The sequence below is a fragment of the Eumetopias jubatus genome, unplaced genomic scaffold (genome assembly GCF_037043125.1).
Source record: "Eumetopias jubatus isolate StellerSeaLion01/CBP00866 unplaced genomic scaffold, mEumJub1_p1.0 scaffold_7, whole genome shotgun sequence".
NCBI classification, from domain to species: domain Eukaryota; kingdom Metazoa; phylum Chordata; class Mammalia; order Carnivora; family Otariidae; genus Eumetopias; species Eumetopias jubatus.
In genome coordinates this window covers 109,812,783-109,835,481 of record NW_028274813.1, presented here as the reverse complement: position 1 = coordinate 109,835,481, position 22,699 = coordinate 109,812,783, and the positions used below count along the sequence as shown (strand labels likewise).

General features: G+C 53.7%; 3 long non-coding RNA genes across 3 annotated transcripts; 2 read left to right on the top strand and 1 right to left on the bottom strand.

Annotated features, from left to right (window-relative positions):
• Nucleotides 1-642: 642 nt before the first annotated feature.
• LOC114206519 (uncharacterized) lies at nucleotides 643-7,362 on the top strand. The gene is made up of 3 exons (XR_015768579.1): nucleotides 643-4,169; nucleotides 5,411-6,008; nucleotides 6,273-7,362. It is a non-coding gene; the product is annotated as an uncharacterized LOC114206519 (long non-coding RNA).
• Nucleotides 7,363-10,881: 3,519 nt separating this feature from the next.
• LOC114206520 (uncharacterized) lies at nucleotides 10,882-13,858 on the bottom strand. The gene is made up of 2 exons (XR_003608664.2): nucleotides 12,840-13,858; nucleotides 10,882-11,514 (listed from the first exon to the last, which is right to left on the bottom strand). It is a non-coding gene; the product is annotated as an uncharacterized LOC114206520 (long non-coding RNA).
• A 66-nt stretch (nucleotides 13,859-13,924) lies between these two features.
• On the top strand, nucleotides 13,925-22,235 carry LOC148163958 (uncharacterized). The gene is made up of 2 exons (XR_015768578.1): nucleotides 13,925-16,406; nucleotides 19,599-22,235. It is a non-coding gene; the product is annotated as an uncharacterized LOC148163958 (long non-coding RNA).
• The last annotated feature ends 464 nt before the right edge of the window (nucleotides 22,236-22,699 follow it).

The window sequence follows — 22,699 nt, the reverse complement described above, 5'->3', positions numbered from 1 at the left end:
AATGTTCAGTCCCGCTTCGGTTATGTAAGATCGTCTGTGTTCCCGTGTTTTATCTCCTCCGCGCCGGGCGGGGAGCTGGCCTGGCGGGCCGAGCGCGGGGAGGTAGGCTCCCCCAGGCCCCGGGGCGCTGACAGCCCAGCTTTCCGCCGCCTTCCCCGGGAACACAGCGCTGCCCCTTGGGGAGCTCTGACAATTAGGGCCTTATGCATAACCTCCTCGCCTCGGGGATGGCTTTCAAAATATCTCAGCTTCTCCTGTTAAAAAACGACTCTGTCTAAGGGCAAAATAGTTATTTTCGGATCAGCCATCTAGTGTTACAAAGCTCTTGTTCAGAAAGGAGAAGGGTGAAGGGGGGATTATTATTAATTATTTTCTGGAGAAAGAATATTTTGCGTGGAAGAGGGAGGGATGGGGAGGCTTAAAGGGCCTCTTCCCCCCTCCCCCCTCCCCCCCCCCGCCCGCCTCCTCCTCCCTCCTCCCCCCTCCTCCCCTCTCCCTCTTCCCCTCCCTCCCCCTCCTTCCTTCCCCCCTTATCTTCCTCCTTTCCTCCCTCCCTCCCTCCTCTCTCTCCACCTCCCTCCCCCTTCCTCCCTCTTTCCTCCCCCTCTACTCCCTCCCCATCTCCTTCCCTCCCCGAAGCTGCCTGCCTTACCAGTGACCTCTGGAGGAGTCTGAGCCTCTGCTTGGCTCTTGTGCTCTGCACAGGAGGCAGCACAGGCCTTGAGCCACACTGCCACCGCAGAGAGGCAGGACCAGCTTTTCCAGTGCTCTCTGCAGTGACTCCGGGTTGCCATGGCTGCCTGCCAGATGTGTGCAGCTGGGTGGTGAGTTCCACAGGCCCTGGCTGCCCACCATGGTGGGCCTGGTTGTGTGATTAAGTGGTGTTTGGGCTCCCTGGGGGTTGGGTGGGGGAGGCCTTCTGAAGGGCTTCTGCACAGCTCTGAGGTGTGTTTCCAGAAGGGAAGCTGGGCTCCCCTGCAGGGTGTCACAGGACACCCAGGGAGAGACTCTGTGCTGGTCTTTCCTTACGGAAGAGGTGGTGGACTGTCACTTGAACCTGGATCCCTGATAGCACTTCTTCCTTTTGGCTGTGACCCTAGCGTCTCTCCAGTGATGTTCAAGTTCCAATGGGAGGGGCCCAGCTGCAGTGATCCAAGGAGGAAACCAAGGCACTGCATCCCTCAGCCTTATTTGAGGCTGGCCCTTTGGATCCCAGCAGTGCCCGGCTGGCCCCCAGTCCACTCAGGAGGCTTCACAGGGTCACTGAGTCTGGGATTCCACCGAAGTCCTAGTGCTGGTGCTTGATGCCTCCCGGAGAGGCGGCCTCCGGCTTCCGGGACTCTGTGGGCCCCGCTGTTTCCAGCATCCCCACGGCAACACGTTTCAAGTTCCTGGACGGAGCCTGAGACTTTTGGGCCTCACCTCTCTGTTCCCTTCATGTGGGCTAAAAGGCCCCACTTGTGGTTCTGAGCCCACTTCATCTTAGAGACAAGAAACAGGAGATCCGAGGGGGCAGGGAGCTTGCCTAGCCCGTGGCTGGGGCCAGAGTGGAACTCGTGAGCTCAAACGCCAAGCAAGGCCTGAGCTCTTCCTCCAGTGTCCCAACCCCTCAGCAGGCATCTCTGTTCTCCGGGCCCGCCTCGACCTGACAACCCACCCCTGCCACACCATCTTCTGGCCACTGCTGGCCTAGTGGCTTTCTCAGACTTCCGCCTAGCCTCAGCTCCAGGGAGGGGTCCCAGCTGGGCTGTGCTACGCTCAGCCAGCCTCTCTGAGCTTGCTTCCTTTCCTCAGTGGGGATGAGAAATAGTAGTCGACAGGTACTGAGTACTGACTACGGGCCAGGAATAGGGTTTAGTACTTAGCATGGTGTACCTCTTTTATTTTAATCCTCATGACAACTCCATGTGGTAGAGATCATTGTGATCCCATTTTTCAGAGAGGGAAATTGAGGTGACATGGCAAGTAGCAGCGCTGGGGGTGTGGGGGCGGCAGACAGTTCCGCTACAGTGGCTGGTGCAGGGACACCTTTGTCCAGAGATTCTTACCCCTTTGGGGGTCCTAGGGCTCTTTGAGGATCTTCCAGAAGCCTTAGCATCTTCTCAGAGAAATGCAGTTACAAACATGTATGAAAAATGTTGCCCACAGTCTTCGGGGTCCTGAAACGAACTGGTCCATTCTTAGGAGCATGGATGTCTGGTTAAGGACCCTTAGCCTATTGAGTGTTTTCTGCCATCTCAGTGGGGAGGTGGGAAGGGAGAGCAGCGGTGTGAATTTTGGGGGTGAGGAGCCAGGACGTGGCTCCTTAAGGTGCCCCAGATCTGTGGGACGGGTGGAAGGAGGCTTTCTACGGGAATTTCAACATGACTCGAGCAGCCAGGGCAGGCCTGAGCATGGCTCAGCTCTCCTCTGGGCACTTTGGCACTGGCCTGGCTCATTCTGGTGGGAGCCGCGGGGTGGGGATGATGGGGAGACACAGCGTATCCCAGGATTTCAGGGAGACCAGGGGGAGTGTGAGGGTAGGTGGGGGGAGGCGCTGATTTTATCTGTGCCTGGATTTCCCCATCCCTAATTATCCTGTGATAATTAATAGGTCTGGAACATTTGCCCTGAAGCCAAGCTGGGTAAATAGCGAACGGGGGGAACAGAGGTGTCTGATTGCTTAACTTGGCAGGGAAGGGCCGGTTTTATGGGCACAGAGCTGCTGGAGGGGGTGTGGTGGGACCTCTGGGACAGCCCATTTCCCAAATGAAAACTCTCTGCCTCGCCCCCATCCGCCTGAAATCCCACCAGTGCAGATACGTAATCTAGGTCCAGAAGGACATTCGCTATATGAAACGGAGACACCCCGATGACACGTGCTGGGTTTCATCGGCCACCACTAGAGGACAAAAGAAGCTCCCCCAGAGAAAGTGTCCGGAGAGAGCAGGGGGACAGAGCAGCAACATGAGCCTGGGGGTTAGGCAGAGCCAGCCTTGGCCTTGCTACTCTTCTGTTCTGTGACCTTGGGAAGGCCCCTAATGAAGTTCCAGGGAAGGTTCCTGCCCCCACCCCGGAGTTGTCTGGTTGTCGGGAGGCTTAAACGAGCTGAGACTTACAAGGGCTGAGCCCGAGCTTGGCCTGGATGAAGCGCTCACTAAATGGTGACTGTTACAATTCGGGGCCCAGGAGGGCCCAGGGGACACAAGCTGACTTCGGAGGTGGGCCAGCCCTCAGAGCCCATCCTGTCAGCGGGGCTGCAGCAGGCAGAGATCCTCCCTGAGCTCCCCAGGCTGGCATGAGCCCTGAGGCTGGCTAGCTCCTATTTCCCAGTGCCCTGTGGGAGAGAGAGTTCTGGAGAGAGACGTTGAGGAGATGGGAGGTGGCGTGCAGAGAGCAGGGCAGGGGTGAAGCGAGGGAAGACAAGAGTTAAAGGCAAAGCTAATTTCAGGGGCAGGAGGAGAGAGGGCAGGGCAGGACCATTCCTGAGGGCCTTCTAGATTCCCAAGGGTCTGCAGTGGGTTGTGGGCAGAAAGAAGGGGGGCAGGAAATCGGTGGCCTGTGGGGCTGGATGTAAATAGTGGATGAAGAAATGACCAGATAGTCTCCTTTCTAATCGCCACCCCTTCTGCCAAGAATTTAAGTTCCACGAGGGTCGCCTTTTTTTTTTTTTTTTTTTGCCCCTCACTACTACATTCCCAACACCTAGAAGAAGCTCTGGTACAAAGTGCTTAGTGACTATTTCCCGAGTGACTGTGTCTGTGCATGCGTGTGTTGGGTGTCACACACATGCTCGCGGAGGGAGTCCCACCACCAGCAGGGGACGCCCTCAATGCACTCCCAGGGCCCTAGCCCCTCTCCTGCCACCACAGCTGCAGGCTACAAAGGTGCCCTGGGGCAGCACGAAGGGCCCAGAAGGCCAGGGCCTGGTATTTGCCCTGCTGGTGGGCAGGCAGGTGCTGCCAGGTCCATTTGCGGGGGGTTATCCCTGAGCAGGTGCTCCCCCCACTCACGCCCTGTCCCCATCATTAACCCCCGGTGGTTTGAGGAGTGCCCCCACAGTGCACTGCACCTTGACTGCACCCCGCCAGTGAAAGGCTCAGAGACCTCACCCCAGGCAGCTGCAAGCAGCCTCATTGTACCACTCCAGCAGTGTTTTGCACAGGCTCTGGTCCACACGAGGATGCCGGGTAAGCAGGTATTACTTCAATCACCACATTCACACTCCGCTACGGCTGCCCTCTCTGGATCTCCTGACTCAGGGAGCTGTTGATTTACCTAGTGTGCCCTCTGAATGCAGTGAGGGTCAGGCCCTCCCAGATGGATAGATGGATGGATGGATGGATGGATGGATGTGCGGGTGGATGGATGGATGGGTGGATGGATGAGTGGATGGATGGATGGGTGGATGGATAGCTGGATGGATGGATGGATGGATGGATGGATGGATGAGTGGATAGATGGATGGATGGGTGAATGGATGGCTGGATGAGTGGATGGCTGGATGGCTGGCTGGATGGATGGGTGGGTGGGTGGGTGGATGGATGGATGAGTGGATGGATGGATGGATGGATGGATGGATGGATGGATGGATGGATAGATGGATGGATGGATGGGTGGGTGGGTGGGTAGATGGATAGATGGATGGGTGGATGGATGGATGGATGGATGAGTGGATGGATGGATGAGTGGATGGGTGAATGGATGGCTGGCTGGCTGGCTGGCTGGCTGGGTGGGTGGGTGGGTGGGTGGATGGATGGGTGGGTGGGTGGATGGATGAGTGGCTGGATGGATAGATGGATGGATGGATGGATGGATGGGTAGATGGATGGGTGGATGGGTGGATGGGTGGATGGATGGATGGGTGGACGGGTGGATGGGTGGATGGGTAGATGGATGGGTGGATGGGTGGATGGGTGGATGAGTGGATGGATGGATGAGTGGATGGATGGATGGATGGATGGATGGATGGATGGATGGATGAGTGGCTGGCTGGCTGGCTGGCTGGCTGGCTGGGTGGGTGGGTGGGTGGATGGATGGGTGGGTGGGTGGGTGGGTGGATGGATGAGTGGATGGATGGATAGATGGATGGATGGATGGATGGATGGATGGATGGATGGATGGATGGATGGTTGGATGAGTGGATGGATGGTTGGATGGATAGATGGATGGATGGTTGGATGGATGGATGGATGGGTGGGTGGGTAGATGGATAGATGGATGGGTGGATGGGTGGATGGATGGATGGGTGGATGGGTGGATGGATGGGTGGATGGGTAGATGGATGGGTGGATGGGTGGATGGGTGGATGGATGGATGGGTGGATGGGTGGATGGATGGGTGGATGGGCAGATGGATGGGTGGATGGATGGGTGGATGGATGGGGCTCTCCCCTCTGGGTGGTGACTCTGGAATTTGTATCTGCCCACAGCAATGATGCCTGTCAGGCCCTGTTCCAGTCCTGTGGCTTTACTTTCTGCAGGGGGCTGTCGCCTGTCATCTGTAAGATGGTGGTGCTAACGGTGCAGGGTTAGGGAGTGGAGGGCAAGTGACAGCTGTCTTTCGGGATCCTTCCCCGGGAGTGATGGTGGAGGGAAGTCCCGGGTTAGGAGCACAGGGACTGAGGTCCTGCCCTGGTTCATCCACTGACCAGCCACGTGACACCGTGCAGCTCTTCCCTTCCTGAGCCTATGGTTTTGAGGTGGTGCCTGCCAGGGAGAGGCCACTCCTGGCTCCCTGTGACCAGCATCTCACGCAGCAGATAAGGCTCAAGGACACCAGCCTTTGGTCCATGTGGGCTGAGACTTTGAACAAACTCCCAAACATGCTTTCCCTAAAAGGATGCAATTGTGAGGGGTCTGGTGGCCTTTGGGTGAATGACAGGCCCCTCGGGGGAAGGTGCTGCCATCCCTGAATATCAGGAGACAGAGGGCTGAGGAGATCCTCTCGGCCCACAGTCCCAGCCGAGGATGCAAGGGGACAGAGCAACGAACAGGGATCAAGTGCCTGGAGTATGCTGGGACTTGAAGGTGGGTAGCGCCTGGGGGTTCTGGAATCCTGGCTGGGCAGGGTGCTGCTGTTGGACAGATTCCTGCCCCAGTCCCCCAAGAACCTGGAATTAGGTCCTTCTCGATCTTCCTGCCAACTTGGGCTCCTTCTCCTGTAGTTTTCTCCACCCGGGATACCCTCCCCCACACCTATCTAGGCATAGACCCTGCCCTCTTTCTCCACTTCTGAGAGCCTTTCCCGATCCTCTGGGAGGAACCTCTCCCTCTTTCTCTGCATCCTTATAGAGCTCCACTCTGTCCTGGACTTGTTCTGTGCACCAGTCTGGGAGCCCCCCGGAGCCAGGATCTCTGTCTCAGCTCATGTCCCCTGAGTCCATAGCTCACTGAACGGCTCAGATGACCCAGAGACTGGATGTAAGTGATGTGACAGTCACACAAGCAGAAGGAGCCCAGAACGGCTTCCTTTCTGGAGTTTCCTGGACCCTGCAGTTTTACTTGGCATCTTGAAGGCTCTAGAACGGGCCCCACGGGAGGAATACAAGACATGGAATACAAGCTGAGTTCTCACCATGACTCGGATGACCTGCAATGTAGTGGGGCAGCGGCAGGTGTTCCATTTTACAGATGGGGAGGCTGAGGCTGAGGCTGGTTAAGGATTTCTCCAGGACACCCCTGGCTGGGGCAGAATTGGGCTGGAATCCAGGCCTTTGACCTTTTCATGGTAGGGAACAGTGATGGGCCAATCCATGAGCCCAGGGCTTGGATAGTGCAGTGCGTCTGGAGTGGGGGGTGGTTTTACAAGGACATCTCTTTAAGGGCTTTTGTTGTTGTTATTTTAACAAGAAAAAACAAAGGAAAAAAACCCAAAATGATCCATAATTCATTACCCAGATAATCCCTGTTAAATTTTTTTTTAAGTAAAATATTGATTTCAGAAAGGTATAAAATAAAATGTTAGAGTCTCCTTGCTGGTACTCCAGTTTCTCTCCTATATAAGCTCTGTCAACAGATTTTTTTCCAGGAAAAAAAAAAATATACGTAACAGCATTGACGTTTCTGTGTGTGCATAACATACTATATTTATTTACTTACATTAAGGGGGTCACAGAGTACCCATTGTGCTTAGCAATGCAGTTCTTATATGTCCCTGCGTTTCTGTATGTTTGCTTATCCCTATATATTCACGACCTGACCTTCAGAGCTACCTCCTTTTGTTAATGGCTGCATCGTGGCCCATTGTATGATGTTGCATACTGTTATTTGACTAGTGAATTGATGAGAAATTACTTCCAGCTTCTCTTCTGTCAAATAAGGCAGTGAAAATATCCTAATACCTTTGTGCCACATTTCTTGGCATACTTTTTTTTAAAAAAAAAGATTTTATTTTTTTATTTGAGAGAGAGAGAGAGAGAAAGAGAACGGGGGGGGGGCAGAGGGAGAGGGAGAGAGAGAATCCCAAGCAGACCCCATGCTGAGCGTGGGGCCCAACGCCGGGCTTGTCTTGATCTCACGACCCTGAGACCATGACCTGAGCTGAAACCAAGAGTTGCAGGTTTAACCGACTGAGCCACCCAGTCGCCCCTCTTGGCATGCTTTTGTGAATCTAAAGGGGTAAGTGTTAAAGTAAAGCTCTGATCTTCAATTGACATTGTCGAGCCTGGAAATCTTTATTGAGTGGTGTCCCTGATGTAGAATAAAAATAATATTAATATTAATAATAGGAACACACATGGCACCTACTATGTGCTAGGTACCATCTAGGCCCTCACATGTATAGTTCATTTAATCTTCACAGAGATCCTAGGAAGTAGGTGCCGGTAGTATCCTCCTTTGACAGATAAGGAAACTGAGGCATGGAAAAGTGCACAGCCTCGCCCAAGGTCACATAGCTAGTGTATTAGTTGGCTTGGGTTGCCATAACAAAGTAGCACAGACCAGGTGGCTTAAACAACAGAAATTAATTTTCTTACAGCTCTGCAGGCCAGGGGTCTGAGCTGAAGGTGTAGGCAGGGCTGTTTCTACAGAGGCTTCCCTCTATGGCTGTAGACAGCTATCGAACTCCCTGTGTCTTCACCTGGCCTTCCTTCTGGGTGTGTGTCCTAATCTCTTAGAAGGATGCCCGTGCTATCGGATTAGGGCCCACCCTTAGGAACTCGCCTTACTTTATCACCTCTCAAATTGCCACCTCCATATACAGTCACATTCCGAGGTATTGGGGGTTAGGGCTTTAACATATGAATTTGGGGAGCACAGTTTAGCCTGTAACAGCTGATAAATGGCAGAGCCAAGATTCGAACCCAGCCGCTGCACTCGAGACTAGTACACCATGACATTAGCATGGCCAGGAAGGGGTGAGCTGGCCGGTGCGAGCGGCCCTGGTCCCACGCAGAGGAGGTCTCCCGGTGGGGGCTCTCAGCTTTCAGAGCCCCGGGACAGCAGCGCCCCCCCCCCCCCGCCGGTCTGGCCCCAGCTGGAGGAGGCTCTAGCCCAGGTGGCTGGTGAGACCAGCAACGTGAATCAGAGAAAAAGGGCACACTGGGTGGGGAGCCCAGGCTGGGGTGGGCAGAAGCAGGTGCACCTAAGAGAAGGTGGCTGATTGAAGGATGGGAAACCAGGTGACAGGTCTGTGTACCTGACGAAAGGACAGGTAAAAAGGCTGCCGTCACCTGGGGCAAGCAAGGTGTCAGAGGCCTGGGGGGCCAAGCAATGTGCATTGTCTTGATTGTTTTTAACAGCCTCAGTGAGATATAATTCACATGTCATCCAATTGACCCATTTTAAGAGTACAATTCAGTGGTCCTAGAATCATCACTGAGTTGGGCAAAACCATCGCCAATATCAATTGTGGAACATTTTTATCACCCCCAAAAGAAACCTCATCCCCATTAGCAGTCACTCCCCATTCCTCCCCAGGTCCCCAGCCCAAGGCCACGACAAATCTACCTTCTTCTGTCTGTATGCGTTTGCTTATTCTGGACATTTTTACACATGGAAACATACAATATGTGGTCTTTTGTGACTGACGTCTTTGACTTAGCATCATGTTTTCATGTTTATCCACGTATAAGCACTTGACCTCTTACTGCTGAGTAGAATTCCAGGGTTTGGATATACCATATTGTGTTTCCTTTCATCAATTTATGGAAATTTGGGGTATTTCTACTTTTTGACTATTAAGATTTAATCCTACTCTGAACACTTATGGACAAGTGTTCTGTTGTCATTTTTCTTGAGCGTATGCCTAGGAGTAGAATTGCTGGCTTATATGGTGACTCTATGGCTAATATTCTATGGAAGGGTCAGACTGTCTTCCAAAATGGCCCGGTGGCTGCGATTAAGGCTGCTGATAGTCCCCTGAATAGGGGAGGTGGGTGCTGAGGGCCAGGGGAGGAATTGAGTTTGTTCACCTGGCCAGAATTTTCCAAAACAAGCACTGTAAGTAAAATGGTTTGACAGGTGAGATCATGAAAATAAAGAGATGTCGTCTTAATCAAAGGAGGCAAAAGAAGCGTCAAATCCTGGGGAGGCAGATTTAAGAGTCCCCCCCCGCAAATGTTTCCTATCCTGTGCCTCCAACACAGGATCCTGAAATCATGTGTATTTATTGAAGACACAGGCTCAGGGCTGGTGCTGAACAGACAGGAGAAGACAATGTCCTACGTGGTATGATATTAGGGGGACAGGAGAGACATCCCCATACCCTAAAATGCTTTTGGTCAGCCCCTGAAATTTCATCTCCAGGGTCACAGCCTTTTAAGCCATAATTAGAATGCAGGTTTAAAGTGCAGACCCCCGGGGAAGTGAGCCCGTGCATACTAGGCAGTAAATGAACACTAGGAACAGGCTTCCTCTGGGTGTGTACGGGAGAAGTGGCGGGGCGGGGGAGGAAGAGGCTGGGGGTCGGAGGTCGGGGGTGGGGGTTCTGGGGAAACCCGACCAGAAGCCACATTTGCTGGAGCCAGCCTCAAGAGGATAGGGCTCTGAGGAAAACCCTGGAGCTACATGGGGGCTGTCCCCAGACCACTGGGGCCCAGCCAGGTCCACATCACCTCCAAGACCCACAGGGGTGTATCTCCTTTCTTTCTTCTCAATTAATTTGCATTCTCACTTTCAAAAAATCAATCCCCATTCCACACCTCCCTAAAACACATACCAATAAGTTATTGAATGAGGCCATTCCAGAAGACACCTCAGGTTCAGGCAAATCTGATGTGAAAGTCAAGTTCTGTCCTCTAGAAGCTGTGCATTTTGGAGGAGTGAATTCCACTCTCTGAGCCTCCTGTCCTCACCTCGGCCGTGGAGATATTACGCCACCCCATGGGTTATTGGAGGATTCGGTGATGCCAAGCACCCAGCACAGTGCCTGGCATGCAGCAACACCTGGTGATGGTTCCTTTCTCCCTCCCTCCCGTCTTCCTGCTCTCTCTGTCTCAGGCTCCATCTTTCTGCTCTCCCCCCATCTGCTGACCCATCTTGGATGCTAATAATTGCTGGACACCTGTTAACATGGCTGTTCACACCTAGGGAATTGTGGTTCTGTCTCCTAACTCCCACGTATTTGTCTTTCTTTCCTTGGAGAAGCTGGTGCCCTTGGTCCCTGGCGCCTGGATGGGGCCAGCACCTCTCACATCCACTGGGCACGGGCCTCACTTCTGTGCCCTCCTCTGCTGCCCACCCGCAGGCTGTCCCACACACTGATGAATCATGAAGAAACCCTCAGACCTGGGCCCCCTCCTTCCCGGCTCCCAGCCTCTGATATATTTGACCCTGGGTGGTATAATTTTTCACCTAAATGTGAATGTATTTGCGAATTGATAGAAAATAGTCCTTGCTCTGGTGATATAATACAGGGCCGCCCCATCTTGGCTGCTATTTTGATTGTGACTTAAATGGATGAGGCCATCAATAATTATTTTATTGAACAGGCACATAAAAAATGATGCAGGGCTAAAGTAATTTCCCTGACGAAGCCGGCAGCAGCATTGTGGGCCGTCTACCTTCCCAGCGCTGAGCTTGCTGGAAGACTGCAGGGACTGTCTCCTCCTCCATCTGTCCCGCTCTCTGGCTGGTGGCAGGAGCTCTGGGTGGCGGGGTGGGGAGGGTGAGGCTGACCTGCAGGCGGCGGGAAGGGAGAGGTCAGAGCCTCGCCACGTATCCATGGACTTCCCATGGCATCATCTCCTGCTTCCTGTCATTCCCAACTCAGCACAAAATGACAATGGGACCCCCATTGGGTGGAGGAGGAGAGTGAGCCTCTGAGGTCCCACAGCTGGTGACAGGGCCTCCCAGGAAGGAAGGAATCATTCAACTGCTTTCCACTTGGGTTTTTGGGGAGCAGGATGGTGGGGACGCTCCAGGAAAGGAGATTCCCCAGATGCACCCCTCAAAGGGTGGATGAAGGCTGCTGGAGGGGAGGTGAGGACGGAATCCCCAGACGCAGGGCCCCTGAGCCGCTCCTCCGCTGGGCCCGTGGTCACCTCCACGTGTGCACTGAACGCCAGCCCGTTCCACGTCTCTGGGGCTGCGCCTGCATTATATATATGCAGTACACTGGAGTTAGAAGAACCCCAGTCCAGTTGGGGGCCCCATACTTGCCAGGGTCACACACGGGTCCCCAAACATTAGCCTTTCACATTCCGCCATAATAGCGAGCTTTATCTACATACCACCTGTACTGTAATTTACATCATATACTTCCTTAAATCAGCTCGTGTTTTTCACTTAGCCCCCTCCCTAGGCAATAAATCCATTCAACCACGGTTTGATGTCTCCCTTCTCGTCGTTTTCCAACGCACACCAAAAATAAAAGCACAACTCAAATAGAAACATGTGCATCCAGGTAACAGTGAGAACCATCTGGTAAATACTAGGGAGCCGTGGGCCTGGCTGGGGCACTAGTTTGGAGAAGCAGAGGTGAGCCTGGAAGGGACCAGAAATCGACCATCTCATCCATCTTGCCCCTCAGCTCACCAGCCAGGCCTGGATCAGCATAGCGCGAGGCCCTCGTCAGGGTCACCTGACCCTGGACTTTGATGGGCCCTGTGTGAGCGAAGGCCTGGGCTGGGGCGGCCTGTGTCACCAGTGTCTGAAGGGATCCTTCCATCCCAGGGCAGGGGGACCCTCTGCCCCCTGCCCGCCGTGCCTCCCCTCCATCTCCAATGGCCTCCATACTGATCCCTTTATTCTTTCTGGGGCTTTAATCTGCTTTCTTTCTCAACTAAAGCCACCTCCTCCCTGCTGTGCAATACCGAGCACAGGTTCCTTGCTTCAGCTCAGATCTGGGAAGATAAACACACAGGCCTTTGTGTTTTGAGGGCCCGTATCACAGATCTCCATAGGGAAATGGCCAGAGGGAACGGAGAAACAAAGGAAAGAGCGAGGTGGGGGGGGGATTCCAGAAATCTTAATGTCCTGGACTCCCGCCTGAAATTTCTGCTGGCGTCCAGCCACTTTCATTCCCCAGTGAAGAGCTAATTAGGCCTCCCTGGCTTCTCCCTGCACCTCTACCCCGCCCCACCCCACCCCACCCCTTCCTCTATTCTCTGAGAAGACCCCTTCCCCCCAGAGGCCTCAGGGGCACGGAGGCGGCCTAGGCTGGGACCACAGTGCTCAGCAAGGAGTCGCCAGCCTGAGTGGACTCTCGCTTGGGGTGACGAAATGCTTCTGTCCCTCACAAATTTCCCAAAGGCTAGTGGGCCCACCTGAGGCCGTCCGATTCCTGCAAGAACATGAGCCAGACTCCAGGTCCCACAGGGCCAGGTGGGCAGGACGGGAGGGAGAGGTGGGGACTGTGACCTACCAGAGGGTACATTCCCATCTGAAGGCACTCAAATGAAATGAAACAGAGAGCACCTGAAGGGGCTGACGAAAACACTTCGTTCGGGGAGTCGGATTCAGCCAGTGTATGCCCTTGGTCTGGAGTAGGGAGGTATTTTGTAGCGTTCTGAGTGGTGGGGGTCTTGGAGCGCTGGGGCTGGGCTCTCTCCAGGAGATCAGCACCGCATCACCCATGGTGGCTGTGGGCCCCCCTGGAACCTAGGGTCTTGCCACCCCATCAGGTGCCTTTAGTAAATTAGAGAAAGGGTCTCTTCCTCGGGGCGGAGGCAGCCTGCTCCAGAGAGCTTAGCGGTGAGCGTGTGCGCCAGCCAGGCCTGATTGCTCGCATCCCCCACCCCCTGGGCATGTACCCCACCACCTGCTGTTGTTCAAAGGAGCTCCACAAACTGCAGGCAAAACTCGAAGTGCAGCTGAAGTATGACACTCACGGACCCTCTTGGAGCCACTGGTGGGGGCATCAGGAACCCCCATCTGCAGGCCCTCCAGTGCCCAGAGGGGCAGCCAGCTGGGCAGCGGGCAGGCCAGGCTCCTTCTCTGCTCCCAGCAGCTGGGCAAAGCCGGGGTGAGGCAGACAGGGGGGACTTAGCGCCCCCCCAGGGTCGGGCAGGAGCTGAAAGAATGCAGCTCAGAGGTCCACTTTCTGCCGTCTGGATGAGCCACGCTCCCGACTGGAGAGCGGCCTTGGCTCGCCGCACCAGGCACAGCTTCCTCACCGGGGACCCACAGGCCTCAAGTTCTACCGTGTGGCAGCAGGTCAGGCAGCCCTCCCCAGCCCCCAGGCCAGGCCCTGAGGTTGGTGCCGCTGCTGACTGGTTTCCAGAGTGGGGAGGAAGGGGTTCCTCTTCATCTTTCTCAGCCCTGCGAGAGAACAGCTTGGCTAGTTAACGGGCTGCAGAGGGACATGTGAAAGCCTCAAGGGCACATCTTCCCTGGAGTGGCCTGCTCCTCAAGTCCTTGTTCTGTCCCCTCTTCCCTCTCTCCTGGTCCCTGTGTGTCTCTCTTCCTCCAGTCCTCCCCCCGTTTCTTTGTCTCCATCTGGTTTCCTGTTTCTCCCCTCCCCCTGCCCCCCCCCCCCCCCCCCCCGCCGCCAGCATCGGAGAGCTCCTTCGGCGACAGTGGTGGTGATGGAGAACATCACCGTCCTCAAGCCCAAGCCTCGGGCTTTCTGCTTCTCACAGGACAGGAGCACGGAGGTGGGGGGACAGCAACGCCCGCCTTCTGAGCAGTGGGGAGCCCTGGGCCAAAGGGAGTGAGCGGCTGAGCGCTCGAGAGCGCCCCTGGTGGTCGCTGCTAGAGGGCCAGGGCCTGGTGCTGGGAACTACTTTGTGCATGAAGTGATGTAATCCCCGGGACAACCCTAGGAGCTCGTCTTATTATTATCCTCATTTTCAGATCAGGGAACTAAAAAATATAGAGAGATGAGATGACTTGGCCAGGGTCACACCGCCAGCAGAAGGCCAAGTTGGGACCTAAGCCCATGTTTCTGGTTCCAGAACACATACTCCTCACGTTTATGCTTTTCTACCTCTCACATCCCAATTCTGTGAACCAGCAGGATGATTTGGGGCAGAGAGTGCTTCTTCACCCCTCCCATCCCCACAAAGGTCCACCCCCCCTTCTCCACTGACACATAAATCTCCAATGTTGGAGATTCCATATTTTATCCTCTGTTCAAACGTAAACCCCTGTCCACATGGGATGAGACTTTCAGCCTGAGTGTTATCTGCATCTGTCAGATACCATTTGACAGCAAATATAATGTTTGAAAGCCTGGGGTGCTGAAGACAGGGAGTGTGGAGGGTGCTTTGCAGAGCAGGGGTTCTCGGACTGGGTCTGGCTAACCCAAGAGCTGGGCCCTGCCCCCCAGAGTTGGGGGATCAGCAACTAGGGGTGCAGCTCAAGAATTTGCATTTCTCCAGTTTTCTCAGGTGGTGATGCTGTGGCTGGTTTGGGGACCCCACTTTGAGAACCACTGTCCAAAAGAAAGGGGAAGCTGGGTCACCAGAGGCAGACATTTCCGTCTTCACTGGAGGCGAGGGCAGACAGGGGAAGTCGGGGGTCCCTGCAGGAATCCGGCCGTGGTTACACAACCCCCTCCTTTGTGCAGGGCGCACTGGGCATCTGGTCCTGGCCATGATGAATAGCACTCATTTAAGCAGGGGCCGCGCGGTGTGGAAAGCACCTCTGTACAAATCTATCGGGTTTTTATTAACCGTTTTACTGTCACAGTTTCAAAATCAATCAAACAGTGTTGCCCTCCGGAGACTCGCTGGGGTTCGAGGGCCGGGGCTCCTGTTCTAAATGCAGCACAGGCTGGGCCCGAACCCGCGGCGGGGGCCCCGGGGGGTGGCACCAAGTGGGCCGTGCTGTCTGTGTCCTCCTCTGTTCTGTCAACAGCCAGCTTTGTCCTCTCTCTGAACCAAAGCCTCAACCCAAGACCAGAACTAACTGCATATCTTTGTTAATTGTTGAACCAAACCCCAAGAGGAATTTCTCTTGTGAGCGACTTACCAAACCTGTGCTCAAATCAGAACAGGGAGGGGAATGCAGGACGCTTCTCCAACCAGCTTGCAGCGGAAGGGAATCTGTAATTCCCCAAACCATTAGACTAAAGCAAATCTGGGGACATCAAAAGGCTTCAAGGCTAACATGAGTCAATATTTTGTTTGGTCTGGCTCCCTGGCTTGACATTAGCTAAGCCCCAGGTGCAGAGAAGTGGCACTCTCAGCTCCAGGGCCAACAAGGGTCTGTGCTGAATGCAACCCTCCCAGGGAACCCGGTCCTGCCGTGAAGGAGGCTGCATTTCTACCCCCACCTCCTTGTCCAAGTGTTGGAGGCCCATTTGGCCTGGCCTGGCTCCTGAATTCCGAGTGTGGGGCCACGGCCCTGGCCCGCTCCACTGAGTAGTGGGGGTCCAGCCTCTCTGGGATCCCGGCAGAGGGGACCCGCCCAGGCCAGTGGCTCCAGCAGCCAGGCCACGCAGCACCTAGCCTCCCGTGGCAGAGGGAAGGAGGAAGGCCTCTCTGAAGTTGGGGCAGAGTCAGAGGACCAGGGGATTTCCATTGTCTTCACAGGCCTGGTGCAGGGGAAGGGACGTGTGTGAGGAAAGTGGGGGGCCTGAGAAGCACAGGACAAAGTGTGTGATTACTGAGGCTTGAGCACAGCCCACCATCCCGCTTCTGCTGTCCACCCCTTGCTCATCCTCAGGGGTCACCAAACCCTGCTCTCCCTGTCCTGGCTTGGGAGCCGCATCTGCTTGAGCCCTGCCACTTGGATTCATCCTTCCTTCCTCCCTCCCTCTTCCTTCCTTTCTTCCTCTCTCTTCCCTCTTTGAATTCCTTTCACATGTTTCTGCCTCCACCTGTTCAAAGGTGGACTGAGCCCCTGCCTTCCATCTGGATGAAGAAGTGCTGCTGGAGAATATTAGTTATCCACGAAAAGGAACGACGTGTATACACGCCACAACATGGCTGAACCTCGAAAACGTGCTAAGTGAGAGAAGCCTGTCACAAAACCTCAAGTGTTGCCAGCTTCCATCTAAATGAGAGGTCCAGAAGAGGCAAAGCCAGGGGCAGAAAGCAGGTGAGTGGTTGCCAGGGCCCGAGGAGAGAGGGGTTGAGGGTGGCTGCCTGGTGGGTAGGGGGTGTCCTTTGGGGCTGATGACAATGTCCTGGAAACTAGGCGGAGGTGGTGGGTGCACAACGTCGTGAACGCACCATATGCCACCGGAATGGTTAATTTTAGGTTATGTGAACCTCAGTTAAACAAAAACCTGCTGAGTTTGCATCCCCCGGCCCTGCAATGCACTGTTCTGTGTGTGTGTGTGTGTGTGTGTGTGTGTGTGTGTGTGTGTGTGCACAAAGTGTGCAAGTCTGTCGGGCACTGAGTCCAGAAGCCCCCGACTAAAGCATCTGTAAATCTGGGGGCGAGGGTGTTTCTCTAGCCTCGTGGATAAATGTACCAACTTGGAAGCTTCCAAACTGGAGCTTGAGCGACTGAGGGGAAGGGAGGGGAGGAAGGGGGGAGGGGACAGTAGATTCTAGACTGCCAGAGCCAGCCAGCTTCACAGCCAGGGTCTCCTCCAACTGCATGGGGAAAGCCACCAGCGGAGATGGCTATTAGTGCTCCAGATTGCAGAGGAGGAAGCCCGTGCAGCAAGGGGAAGGCGGTTAGCCAAGGTCACGTGGCCAGCAAGGGGTTCCAGCCAGCCCCCTGGAGTCTATGCGTTTAGCCCTGGCCACCCACACTGAGCCCCGAGGAAGGGAACCTTGGAAGTGGCGCTGCTCGGGGTCTGGTTAGCCCCACACGTGGTACTGCCCCATCCCGGACCCTGACCTCAGTTGAACCTTAGTTCTGTTCTCTGGAGCCCTTTATACCCTGACGATGGGGTCCTCGGGCTGACCCGCCCCCCTGCACGGCTAGAAACCGGGCTCCCCAGGACCCCCCCTCCCCCACGTGGAGGAGGACGCAGCAGCCTGGCTACACAAGGCCAGCTGACTCCTGGCCACTCGGACACGCTCCCCCAGCAGGGCGTCACCGCCTGAGCCCCGGCCTGAGCCTCTGGAAGAGCCGGGCTGTTTCACCAGGTAGTCTTGGCACAGACGTGGGTCATTGGGTGCTTGCGGCAGGCAGCCACGTGCTCAGGGCCTTCCACCTTCTGGGGAGGAGACGCCCCATAAGGAGGAACAAATAGGTGTTGGTAAGTACGGGTGTGATGAGAGATAGAGCAGGGGCTGGGGAAGGACGCGGGGGGGGGGGGGAGAGGGACAGGAAATATCGGACGCCCTGGGAGGAGGCCTGGAGGCAACTCAGGGGAGGAGCATCCCAGGCAGAAGGGACGGCAGGTGTGTGGGCTCTGAGTAGCCAATGACCTTGGGCAGTGCAGGCCTAGCAAGGAGGCCTGTGTGGCTGGACAGGAGTGACCAGGCACTAAGAGAGACCGGCCAGGTCCTCATGTGGGACAGGAGGAAGCACGCGTGGCTCTCATTCCCACGTGGCCCTCCTTGGGGGCAGAGGAGCGGCATGGACCCCCGCGTAGTTGACAAGGGCAGCGGCAGCAGCTGTGTGGAGGGTGACTCGCAGGGTGCAAGAGCAGAAGCAGGGGACAGTACTCTTCCCTAGTTACTGCTCTGGTCCTTTCGGTCCTGGAGGGTTTGCAGCCTCGGCGGCTGTGAAGGAGGTGACGTGTATGTGCATGTGTGTGCGTGTGCGTGTGCGTGTGCGTGTGCGTGTGTGTGTTGAACTAAGTACAGCCTCAAGGCGAGCCTCCTGACTGTAAAGTCCCGCTCTGCCCCTTCTGGCCGTGGGACCTTACGTACCTCACATAATGTCTCTGTGTCCCTGTTTCCCCATCTGAAATTTGGAAAAGGGATTTTTCATCATTATTACAAAACAACCAACCTCGCAAGATTGTGAGAACTCAGGGGTGGAACGCAGCGAGCACCCGATGCATGTTGGCTGTTATTACCATATTATCATCTTACACACGTGCAAAGTCTCCTGGCAGAACGATGAGCTAACCGGTGGGCCTGCCCCTCGCCCTGTCTCCTTTGCCCCCTGCCTGGGACTCAGCGTAAAAAGAGGATTAATTGGCATATTTTAAAGACCCCACCTCCAGCTCAGAATGATTAGAACCAACATCCCTGGCATGCAAAAGAAAGAGCGTGGGATTAAATGCCTGTGATGTGCTAGGAGAGACCAGACAGGTTGTTGTGTTCAATCTTTCCAATGACCCGTGGGAGGATTTCATCCCTGTCAAAGCATAGGACTAGCGATTTTATCTTTTTTCTTTACTCGTATTAGTGTTATTTATTTACCTATTAGATAAATATATTGGGGGATACATATCTATTTAAAAAAATTATCACTCCTGGGTCTGTGTTCCATGCGTCCTTGGAAGAAGAGTTTCCTGAGGTGCTCAGAATGGTCTTTGAAAGGGGGCTAGGATTTAGAAACCCGGTGAGTGGAAATGAAACCCAGTTCTAGAATAAGACAAACAAGTTCAATCGTGTCTCTCTTTGTTCCATGATCAAAGGGATTTAATGTGGGGTTTTCCCCAAGGTGGGCCCATGGGGGCCCCTGGGAACCATCCCACATACCCGCAGTGGTCACCGGCCAAACACGGTTGTCACAGAGCCGTGGAGTCACATGGTTATCAGCAATTAAAAGAAGGCCAAGAGGTAGGAAACAGACCAGAGTCATAAGGTTGAAATCTAAGAAAAAGAAACACAGTCCTTGCTTACACTTCAGGCTAGAAGCTGCACGAGGGGTTTTCCCACGGAGGAGCAAACAGGGGAAAAGGCAGAAGAATATACAGAAGATGGACCCAAATACAGCCTGGATATTAAATCAGCTTGTGGTTTCATAACTCATTGAACAAACCCGACCCCAGTGGGCTGATGGATGGTTCCATTTCCACCTAGAGGGAGGTCACTGGTGGTCTCTCCTAGGCCCTGAACTTACCAACGTGTGTGCACCCACAGCTAAGTGGATGTAGACACAGGAAGCGGGCCTGTCACACAGCTGGGAGGGAGAATGACATTCCACGTGCTTCCGAGTCACCTCTTGTCTCTCTCTCCCTCAGAAAAGACAGAGTTGGTTGAAGCCACATGTCGGTTGGTGGCAAAGCCAGCCCAGGAGCTAAGTTTGCCACCTCCCTTGTGCTTGTGTGGACCGTGTTGGGATTCACATGGTCCTGGCGAGCACAGGCCATGGGTGAGTCTAGATTATAGCAGGAGAGAGTATAACGGATGAATGTTACGGCTTGCATTTCAGGTTCAGAAAAATCGATGGCCTAAGTACAGGATGTGGGAGGCTGGCTCGCAGCCGGTCTTGCGTGAAAGATCTGGAACGGCGGCGGTGTTGACCACGAGATCAATAGAAGCCTGCAGGGAGATGCAACTGCTAAACAGGGGCGTTCCTGGCCTCTGACAGGGCCGCTGGGCAGAGGCAGCATGCCCAGAGCCTGGGGAGGGGCAGCCTCACTTTCGGCCGTCCTCGCTGGCCACTCTCTGACATTTGCTTTTTTTCTCGGTGTCACAGATGAAAAAGCATGTCGAGGTTTGAAGACTATTGAGGGGAGAATGGCCGAGCTGGTGGAGGGGCTGGGGGAAGCCTATCAAAGACCTCATTGAAAGAGCGGAAGATCTTTAACAGGGAAAGGGGGAGGATAAGGGACGTGCACGAGGCCTTCCGTGTGCAAGGGGGTTGTCGGGGGTAGAGGAGAGGCTTGTCCAGGGGGACTCCAGACGGCAGAACTGGGACGCAGAGCAGCACGGGGGCGGGTGGTGGTTTACCCACCGTGTCCCACGGAAGGCCAGGAGGTCAGCAGGTGTTCCGGAAAGAAGGGTCCAGAGGCACATCCGAGGAGAGAGTATATATATGTATATGTACCCTAGACTAGACTCGCACCCTCTTGGAGATTCAAAGTGCGTATTAGCATTTATAGCATCAGCATTATGTTGTTATACGATACATATATTATTAGGTACATCACATGGGACAGAGCCCTAAAGTACAAAAAGGGCTTGTTTTTGCCCAAACCCCCAGAAAAAAAGAGCCTGGGGCAGAGGGCTTCCGTGCTCTTGCTTTTTTGGGAAGTACATTCCTAGGCAGCTGAGAAGAGCCTAGATAAGGGGGCGTTACTGAGCTGCCTGCAGCTAAGTACAGTTGATTGCTGGATCCCAAGGGACGGTCCCCTGCGAGGCCTTTTAAACTGTATGGCAGGGGACAAAGCGGGAAGACATTGTCCCTCAGGTGCTGTCTCCAAGTGATTGAAGATTTGCTCCACCGAAGTCACCTCTCCTCCCCGTGTGGGCTGGGCACTCATGGGCCCTGGGTGTGGTCCTGGGGTGACAACATCAACAGGGATGCCCCCCATGGGTAGAGCTGGTTGCTGCTTGAGGCTGGAACACAGGTGAGGCGGAAGGGATCGGATGGGTTGGATTCAGGGTGTAACATCCATGCAGTGGAACGTAGGTCTCTTTCCGTCTCTGGCCTATGACCTGGGTCTCTCTGTCAGAGGCAAACAGTGCTTCCTTGTGAAGCCTTCAAGAGAGATTCACGGCATGGGACAAGCATTGGTGCGGTTGGGTGTATGGCGTACGTATTACCCACATGCCCATATTTTCACATGATAGGAGCACACCGTATCACCTGGCCCTTTTCTACACACCGGTGTATCCCGGAGAGCCTTCCTTATCAGTACACTCATGCATTGGACTAGCTGCATCTCTTCCTCCTGTTGCTATTCCAGAATGTACTTAACTAGAATCCCATTCATGGGCATCGAGGATGTTTCTAATCTCCTGCTACTGAAATCAATCTGGCATCGGAGATCCTTGCACACAAGTCATTTTGTAACCCTGGGAGTTCAACTGGAAGGCTAAAGGCCTGGGGTTAAAAGGGGATATGCATTTGTGGTTTCGACCCACATTGCCAAATTGCCTCTCGGGGAAGCTGTGCCCGTTTCTCTCCCAACAGCGGGTCAGGAGGGTGTCCGTTTCCCTTCATCCCTGAGCACACAGGGCATTAGCACATCTGTGAACTTGGCCCGAGCGACAGGTGGAAAACGGCATCGCAGTGGGTTTTTTTTTTTTTTTTTTTTACTTTCACATTTTAAGTGGTGAGGTTGAGGCTTCTTTTCAGACATTTAAGAGTCATTTACATCTTAGTTTCTGTGAACCGACTATATCTTTTGTCCATTTTTCTTGATTTAAAATTGTTAACACAGAATGTGTCAAATATACAAAAAGATATATATATATTTACATCTCTATGTTTATGTGTGTGTATATATATATATTTGCATAAGGCATAAAAATAAAAGAACATCCATGTACCCACTACCCAGCCTAAGAAACAGACCACTAGCTGTATCTTTGAATACAATACCTGTATTGCTTTTCCCCACCGCGAGTAACCACATTTCTGAATTTTGTTTGTATATACATACATACATATGTGCATGTGTGTGCATGTGCTTGTGTGTGTATATAGAGTAGGGGGGACTTTATCTCCTTAAAAATTACATTGCTACGTACATTTTGGGGCTTTACAGGAATGGTATTGAACTATATATACATTTCTGTAACTGACATTATTTTACTCAACATTTTGGAAGTCCTAGCATTGTTTTTGAATAGCTGTAGTTTATTAATTTTCACTGCTCTAAGGTATCTTATTGTATGAATAGACCACAATCTATCCTGTCTCCTGTTGATGGCTTTGTGGGTCACCCCCCAATTTTTGTTATTACAGCGTTGCTGGGAACATTCTGGTACCTATCTCCTGGTGCACGGGGGCAAAAATTTCCAGACTAGAATGCACACCCAGGGAGGGTACTGCTGGGTCATAGGATATATGAGCTTTTAGGATACAAAAAAAATAAACTTTTGCCCATTTAGAACTGGATTGCTAGTCTTATTATTGATTGTAGGGGCTCTTTATGTGTGGAAGAAATGAACACTTTGTGATGTGGGCATATTATCAAGGGCTCAGAGAAGTCCTGCAGTAAAAGTAGCCTGTTTAAGCTGGTGTTTCCCTACGAAGCTGACGTGCCCTGGTAAATGAGAGGCTGACATCGGGGCAAATTTCAGCAGTAGGACAAGGGCCCCCTGTCCTCTGCTCAGGGGGCAAGATTGCGGAGGGAGACCCTCATGAGAAGTCTTCCTGATCTGCCCTTTACGTGACAGCTTAAGGGACCCATCCTTATCACGTATCCACCAGGTCAGGCCTTGTGTGAGTGCGTTCCATCCCTCATCTCCATCCCCAAAACTCGGAAGGAAACAAGGCTCAGAGCAGAGAGCTTTTTCAAAGGAAGACAAGCTGCCGGCTGATGCCAAAGCCCATCCTTGCTCTGTTACGCGATGTCCTGC